This window comes from Phyllobates terribilis, unplaced genomic scaffold (assembly GCF_046119375.1).
Source record: "Phyllobates terribilis strain yellow unplaced genomic scaffold, ASM4611937v1 Scaffold_5__5_contigs__length_657084704, whole genome shotgun sequence".
NCBI lineage: Eukaryota > Metazoa > Chordata > Amphibia > Anura > Dendrobatidae > Phyllobates > Phyllobates terribilis.
This window is the reverse complement of record NW_027362765.1, coordinates 541,863,289-541,872,063: the sequence shown is the minus strand read 5'-3', so window position 1 is coordinate 541,872,063 and position 8,775 is coordinate 541,863,289. Positions and strand designations below refer to the sequence as shown.

The 8,775-nt window shown below is 49.5% G+C and overlaps 1 non-coding gene across 1 annotated transcript; it reads left to right on the top strand.

Annotated features, from left to right (window-relative positions):
* Positions 1 to 890: 890 nt before the first annotated feature.
* Positions 891 to 1,082, top strand: LOC141150855 (U2 spliceosomal RNA). Its single transcript, XR_012246943.1, has one exon. It is a non-coding gene; the product is annotated as a U2 spliceosomal RNA (small nuclear RNA).
* Positions 1,083 to 8,775: the final 7,693 nt, after the last annotated feature.

The following is an 8,775-nucleotide window of genomic DNA, read 5'->3' as shown; positions in this document are numbered from 1 at the left end:
CTTGATTTTTGTTTTTGTTGTTTTGAAGTATGAAATAAATATTTCCGATGATGATGTGGACAGCAAATTGCGTATTGGATTTGATGCAGCTGTTTTGTTGGATTGTTCCTTTGTCTGGTTTTCATAGACTGTGGAATTTCCTCGTCTGAGGAGAAAAAATCTTTTCTTATCAGTTTAATATCTGATACGTCCCCTATATCTACACCTATTTCCACACATTCTCCTCTCCCCCCTAATGTCCCATGCGCCTCAAGACCAGGAAGGGAGGGGGGTAGAGAGGGTAACTAATTATTGAACAAATGAGCAGCTGTCGCCCCTGCTTCCCAGTCTGTAGGCTCCCTCCAGACTGAAGCTGGCTGCTGCAGCACAGCTAGATAAAAGCCAGGAGCCCATTATGACACATGCAATGTCTGTTCCATTCCTTCACTCTTAAATTATTCCATTGTCCAATTGTTAGGGGGCAATGAAACAATGAGCCAATGGAATAACGCAAGAATGCAAGAATGGAAAAATGGAACAGACATTGCACGTGTCATAATGGGCTCCTGCCTTTTACCTGGCAGTGCTGCAGCAGCCAGCTTCAGTCTATAGGGAGCCTACAGACTGGGAAGCAGGGGAGACCGTTGCTCGTTTGTTCATTGATTAGTTATCCTCTCTACATCCCCCCCGGTCTTGAGGCGCATGGCACATTGGGAAGGGGGGGGTAGATTGTGTGAAAATAGATGGACTTATGCAGTTTAAAAATGTGTGGTGTGCATCTGCAACAAGCAGTATAGTTGTGGATTTAAGATGAGCAACATGTCTTCCTAAGGGGAGTCTTTGTCCTTATCCCTACAATGGGTGCCTTCTTGGGACCAGGGTGCAGCCATAGGCAAAAACTAATACAGATATTCGCTTCTCGGCCTTTTGGCTAAGATCAAGTGTAGTATCTTTTCTTATCAGTTTAATATCTGATACGTACCCTATACATCCACCTATTTTCACACATTCTCCTTTCCTCTCCCCCCTAATGTCCCATGCGCCTCAAAACTGGGAAGGGTGGGGGGTAGAGAGGGTAACTAATTATTTATTTTCAAACTTTTATTTATTGAAGAAGTAGACATAACAGATAGATTACATACACACATTTTTCAACTAGAATCAAATCTTATAAAGAAAAGTGTAGAACAAATTTTAAATATTAGAAAATGTAGGTACACAGATTTGTCATGAAGATTGCAGAAAAACATAGTAATGCAGATGCTGCAATTTGAACATATAATCAATGTATGACATAAAAGATAGACGTAATTGTCTCTATATATAAGTAATGATAATATAAGAAAATCAAGGATAAGAATGCGTAAAAAAAGAAATGAGAGTCAAATAATCAACTGGGTAGTGAGGAAAGAGAAAACTTGGAAATAAAAGGGGGGACAGTCAAGGTAGGAGGAAGAGAATAAGAGGGGTAAGTTGTAATAACCAGAGGTCCGAGAGAGATCCAGTGAGTCACAAACTGAGACAGAGACAGAAATAAACAACACTTTCTTTACTAAAACAGGGATTAGACTAAAATTCAGTATTGAATGAATCAGTCTCAGGTTCTGCCTGGGACACTGTCTCTACTAAATACACACAATCAGGAAAAGCTGAAATCAATGTGCCAATCTCAAGGTTTCCAGCTTATGTGAATTATTCTAGTGATCTGGAACAATTTTACCTAAACACAGTGTCAGTCTAGTGAGGGCGGTATATGGGGACCCCTGAGATGGCACACTGAATACAATCCTACCACTATAACAATAGTAATTCATGAAACTATACCAATTGCTCTTATACCCTTATTATCAGGATACCCGGGTATCTTAAAGTTATGGTACCGTTATCCTCAGATGCAGTCTATCACAGGCCTGTGAATCGCGGTGGCTGCAGCTAGTCCCGGAAAACTTTGGCGCCAAAACAAAAACAAAGTTCACGAAAACAGCAAAAATTCCTTGTCTTGTCGGCCGATGCCGAGCCCACACGCCGGGGACTTTAGTCCTGTAGCCTCAGATTAAGGTCTGGGAAGATCTCTTCACAAAGTCTTGTCAATATTCTCTCAGTGGAAATAGCACCAGAAATCTTCTTTCCTCCCGAAGTCTCTCACTCTTATCCAGTACACCAACCACGTGCTCCATCACAGAAATGGATTCCTAAGTCCCTTCTTTTATCACTCGACACGTGACTCCTTCAGCACAAAGTCTCTAATCCACTTATCATGGACTTCCACAAAACTCCACAGAACCACACAGCTTTCCCAGCTCAGCACTTGTTCTTAAACAGAGAAAGGGGTAAACAAACTCCACAGGGAAGAGTGTAAAGACAGCATCTTGTTGCAGCTCCTTCTCACAGACTTCCTGTCTAGACTGTCACACATCATACACTCTTAGAACACACACAGTTTCTTGCACTGCCCCTCCTCTGAGCTCAGCCAGGCAAAAGTCACAGGGTCCTAGTGCTCTCCTGCTGTTATCACATTTCACACTCTCACATGCCACCCCACTAGAGGTTGTCATCCTCGACACACCTCCCCACTCAAAGTTGTTTTGTGCATAGCATTGTGGAGGTATACCCGCCGTAGCTCGAGTAGTTCTCCTGAGACCCACCCCAACAGGCTCGGCTCCTGAGGGAGCAGAAGTCTCTTCAACGGGAGCCAATGAGGCTGCCACCTCCTGAGGTCTGGCGCCCTGTGCCACATCATACGGATCAGGTAACTTACCTGATTCCCCGTTCTCTGAAGGACATACCACATTCTCAATACTCTCTCCACACGGGGACAGATCGATCGCAGGGGGCAAGTAAGCAGGGGCGGAGGCAGACCCACCTTCAAATTCAAGGGCATTAGGGATGCCCACCCCTCGGGACACGGCCTGTGGTTCCGGGGAAACGGGGACGGTATCTTTAAACCAGCACCGTTGTAGCATGTTGCGATGAAGATTACGGGATGGTCCCCCTGTACCCACCGGTTCGACCTCGTAGACTGGAATCTCAGGGCTCAGCCGTTTTTTTTACCAGGTACGGAGTCGCCTCCCACCGTTCACTCAGCTTTCCAAACCGTCGTTTGATTCTCACCAACACTCTATCCCCCGGGGAGAAAGGCTCGGTTTGCACGGGGCGCGTGTCCCTATGGGTCACCTGACTGAGTCGATCACCCACCACTTGATACACCACCCTCAATCGCCGCCGGTGTTCCCGAACCCATTCTGATGTGGTCCGAGGGGGATTGGAGGAGGGATCTGGCATGCTCAAATCCTCAATGTCCTGCCCTGGCCTCCCGAACATCAACATGTGTGGTGAGTAGCCAGTAGTGCTGTGCACTCTATTATTGTAGGCCCACATCAATTCAGGAAGATACTCAGGCCAGCGTACCTGTTGTTTACCCTTTAACGTCCTCAACATCTGCAACAGAGTCCAATTAAAGCGCTCACAAGCTCCTTTACCTTGGGGATGGTAAGGTGTCGTTCTCGACTGTGCGACACCATACAGCTGGTACAGCTCCTTCATCAATGCCCCCTGAAAACATGCCCCTTGATCCGTGTGTATTCTTTGCGGACACCCAAACACCTGAATGAAATATCAACACACGGCTTCAGCCGCCGACTCTGCCATCTGATCTCTTGTCGGCACTGCTACAGCATACTTGGTGAAGTGGTCTGTCATTACCAAGCAATAGGAATACCCAGACGTTGAGTATCCTATCAGGACATAGTCAATCATGAGCAGCTCTAAAGGAGCGGAAGTCTTAATAGATTGTGTGGGCACCCGCTGCTCAGGGCTCTTACTGAGCCCACAGACCCGACACTGCTGACACGCCTCTGTCACCATCTCCCCCAATTCAGGACAATAGAGGACTCGCTGTAGCCACTGGAGTGTCTTTTCACTCCCAAAGTGGGCCCCCTTCTCATGCACCTCGCGAGCGACCACCGGACCCATCCCCATAGGAATTACTAGCTGGTACCGGTGCTGCAGCTCGGATGGCAGGTACACCTTATGGTACAAGAGGCCCTGTTCCACGCACAACTTATCCCACTGTCGCAGTAGTTTCACTCCTTCCACGGACAGCTGGACCTTTTCCTCTGCACGCGGCCAGACCCCTTTTTGTACCCAACTGCACACTAGTGCAATGTCAGAGCAATCGTTCTGGTCCTTCGCCCAATCCGAGGGTGTTTTTCCCAGAACACACGGCATCCCTGATGCCACCCTACTTGAATGTACCACACTTCGGAAGATAGGTACCTGCCCCAAGTCAGGGGTTTCAGTGTCCTCAAGCTGGTCATCAACATTTTCCCCCGAGGACCCAAGGGCCACCCTTGAGAGTGCATCCGCATTTTCGTTTTCCCTCCCAGATCGAAACTTAATTCGATAGTTAAACTTAGCAAGGCGAGCGACCCACCGCTGCTCCAACGCTCCCAGCTTTGCATTTTCTAGGTGAGCCAGAGGGTTATTATCAGTCATGACCAGCACCTCAGCTCCCGTTAAATACTCGGCAAAGCGTTCCGTCATCGCCCACACCAGGGCCAGTAGCTCTAGGCGAAACGAACTGTAGTTAGCTGGGTTGCGTTCAGTGTCTCTTAAAGACCTGCTGCCATAGGCGATTACTCGCTCCTGACCATCCTGCACTTGGGCTAGTACCGCTCCCAGCCCATGCAGACTGGCATCGGTATATAACAGGAAAGGGGAATCGAACCGGGCATACGCTAACAACGGAGCACTCGTTATGGCGGCCTTCACCTCCTCAAATGCCTTTCGCTGCTGGGGTCCCCATGGGATGGGGCGATTTTGGGGGCCTTGTGAGTTGTGACGTCCCTCTTAAGAGCTCATTCAGGGGACTCACTACTTGTGAAAACCTAGGTACAAATCGCCGATAGTACCCCGCTAAACCTAAGAAGGCCCGAACCTTTCGCAGGGTACGGGGGGGTGGCCACTCCTGCACAACCATGACCTTACTGGTTGCGGGCAGAACCCTGTCCGGAGTCACCACGTGACCTAGATACTCAATCTGACTCTGTAACAGTTGGCACTTCTTTGGCTTTATTTTTAGGCCATAACAACTGAGCTGACGGAGAACTTGACTTAACTTCTCAAGATGGTCTTCAAATGAGGCCCCGAACACCACAATGTCATCTAGGTATATCAGGACTGATTCAAAATTCAGATCGCCTAAGCAATGTTCCATCAGGCGCTGAAAAGTTCCCGAGGCATTAGTGAGCCCGAAGGGCATCCGGTTGAATTCAAAGAGCCCCATTGGTAGGACAAACGCCGTCTTGGCTCGATCTTTTTCGGTCATTGGTACCTGCCAATAGCCACTTGCTAAATCCAACGTCGAGAAATATTTGGCCCGACCCAATGCCGACAGAGACTCTTCTATGCGAGGTAATGGATATGCGTCCCTCACCATGTGAGCATTCAATTTGCGATAGTCCACACAAAACCGAAGGGTCCCATCCTTCTTCCGCACCAAGACCACAGGGGCCGCCCAGGGGCTGTGGCTTTCTCGGATCACTTGGTTGTCAAGCATACTGGCCACCATGCGCTTCACCTCTTGATAGAGCGTTGGGGGAATTTGACGATAACGTTCCCTAATAGGAGGAGTATCCCCTGTGGGAATCTTATGCTCAATCGTCCGAGAACAACCGAAATCCTCCGCATGTCGCGAAAAGGTCTCTTGATGTTCCCACAAGACCTTCTCCAGCTGCTCCAATTGCACGGGGGTCAGTTTCTCCCGATCCACTCCCATCTGGTCCATGATCACACGACCATTCCATTCTTCGGTAGGAGATTCGGTCTGGCCTACTTCGACTGCGAATGTCCAGGAAGACTGTTCATCTGGGCAAAGTTCAAACACTGTCTTATCAGGCACCTTCCCTGCGGGCACGAACAATTCAGCCAGAATGGTCCCAGCAGGAATTGTAACAGCCTCATCTAAAACGTTGATACATCTGACTGGCACCCAGAGACCGGGCCACATGCGCCTTGGCAAACGAGGACTTCTCTGGGGCTGGCTCGATGAGTATTTCAAGCCCATTTAGTCTCTGTGCAGTCCCCACCGGTAGCATTAAGAGTTCTTCATGCCGGGGCGCTAGCGAGATCGTGGTCCGCGATGGTACTCGAACCAGGCCCACCCGACCCCCAGGGACAGCACTCTTCAGGAGAACGCAACTCAGCACTAGATGGTGTAACATTCTCTGGGTGGGTCGATGGTGGGTAGCACGCACCCAGTATCGGGGTCCCTCACTGGCATACATCTGATGATTTAAATCTCGCCGAACGTTCATTCCGTGCATCACCTCCATCCCTCTTCTGGGAGGGTGGTCCACCAGCACTATCCCTTTCTGACCCAGCTCTTGACCAAACATTTTCAGTTGCATCCACACGATCCCCTTCACTGTCAGTTGGCCGTTGTTAGCGGCTGTAAGCCTTATCACTCGGCCGTCCTCAGGAACCACGAGTTGACTGAAGTGCCTTTTGTACACCTCTAAGGGCATTATGGTACATTCGGATCCTGTGTCGACCAAGCATTTCATCTTCCACCCTTCAAACTCTGCTTCTAGCACTGGACTTCATGCGAACAAATCTTGTTCTTCCCGTCGAGGGCTTTGTGGGGGGTGGGCCGCTGCTGCTCGCCCTCTCATGGCAGCGGCTGGGAGTTTAACACCGGCAAAGGAGGCTGCGGGGCTGCAGACATCCGGCAGTACCGGGAGATGTGTCCCTGACGCCCACACCTCCAGCAGTTGACTGCTCCTCGTGGACGAGAACTTGGATCATTCGAGTGGGGCGACCTGGCAGACTGTGGAACCACCATTCCAGAGGATGAGGCGGGTGGCCCTTCCGTAGGAGTAGGGACCGGCCCAGCTTTGAGTTTAGACACCTCCAGCTTTAGCTCCTTCAGTTGGGCACACAGAGCCTGTACAACGTTTACCAGTCCGCCCCCTCCTGAAACTGGCGCCAGACCTCCTTCCCGCTGTGCACTGTCCACTGCCCCCTCGGCCACCAGAGTAGACTCCTCCTCCCTCTCCACCGTGGCCCGATAGATCTGCCAGAAGGATAATTCCGGGGTAACTCGGGACATCTCCATCAGTTTGTCTCGAAGGAGTCTATTGGCTAACCCCATTATGAATTGATCCCGGAGTAAGCAGTCTACCTCTCGGAATGCCCCCATGGCCCCTGGGTCTAGTCGCTGCACCTCATTCAATGTTTCCTGTAAAGTGTTAGAGTACTGCATCAAAGTCTCACATTCCCTTTGGGGCCGATTGAAAAACAAGGAACAAAGCTGGGCCACACGAGCCCGGCCTCCTGAACTCCCCTCTAACAGCTCCAAGATTATTTCTAACGTGCTCCTCTCTGACTCTGGATGTACCATCACCATCCGCCTAGCGTCGCCCTCTAGTGCATTTAATACCAACTCTGCCCGTAATGCGGGGGCCAGATTACACATCCGCAGCACACTCCGAACCCTCTCAGCCCAATCCTGCAACGGCATGTTACGCCCGCATGTGCTGGAGTAAAGCTCCTATCGGCACATATCCTCCCACAGTCGTCGCGGCTGCCAGGGGTTCTGCCACCAGCGGGGGGGGCTGCTGGTGCGGCAGAGTCATTTCTTCCCTCGCCTCCGTCCATGACAAGCACGGGATCCTGCCGACTACGCCAAAAATGTAATGACCGGAGGTCCGAGAGAGATCCAGTGAGTCACAAACTGAGACAAAGACAGAAATAAACAACACTTTACTAAAACAGGGATTAGACTAAAATTCAGTATTGAATGAATCAGTCTCAGGTTCTGCCTGGGACACTATCTCTACTAAATACACACAATCAGCAAAAGCTGAAATCAATGTGCCAATCTCAAGGTTTCCAGCTTATGTGAATTATTCTAGTGATCTGGAACAATTTTACCTAAACACAGTGTCAGTCTAGTGAGGGCAGTATATGGGGACCCCCTGAGATGGCACACTGAATACAATCCTACCACTATAACAATAGTAATGCATGAAACTATACCAATTGCTCTTATACCCTTATTATCAGGATACCCGGGTATCTTAAAGTTATGGTACCGTTAACCTCAGATGCAGTCTATCACAGGCCTGTGAATCGCGGTGGCTGCAGCTAGTCCCGGAAAACTTTGGCGCCAAAACAAAGTTCACGAAAACAGCAAAAATTCCTTGTCTTGTCGGCCGATGCTGAGCCCACACGCCGGGGACTTTAGTCCTGTAGCCTCAGATTAAGGTCTGGGAAGATCTCTTCACAAAGTCTTGTCAATATCCTCTCAGTGGAAATAGCACCAGAAATCTTATTTCCTCCCGCAGTCTCTCACTCTTATCCAGTACACCAACCACGTGCTCCGTCACAGAAATGGATTCCTAAGTCCCTTCTTTTATCACTCGACACGTGACTCCTTCAGCACAAAGTCTCTAATCCACTTATCATGGACCTCCACAAAACTCCACAGAACCACACAGCTTTCCCAGCTCAGCACTTGTTCTTAAACAGAGAAAGGGGTAAACAAACTCCACAGGGAAGAGTGTAAAGACAGCATCTTGTTGCAGCTCCTTCTCACAGACTTCTTGTCTAGACTGTCACACATCATACACTCTTAGAACACACACAGTTTCTTGCACTGCCCCTCCTCTGAGCTCAGCCGGGCAAAAGTCACAGGGTCCTAGTGCTCTCCTGCTGTTATCACATTTCACACTCTCACAAAGTGAAGAGGGGGGAGAGATGGGGGGGTCCTGTCTCTGTATGAAGAGGATAAAAATA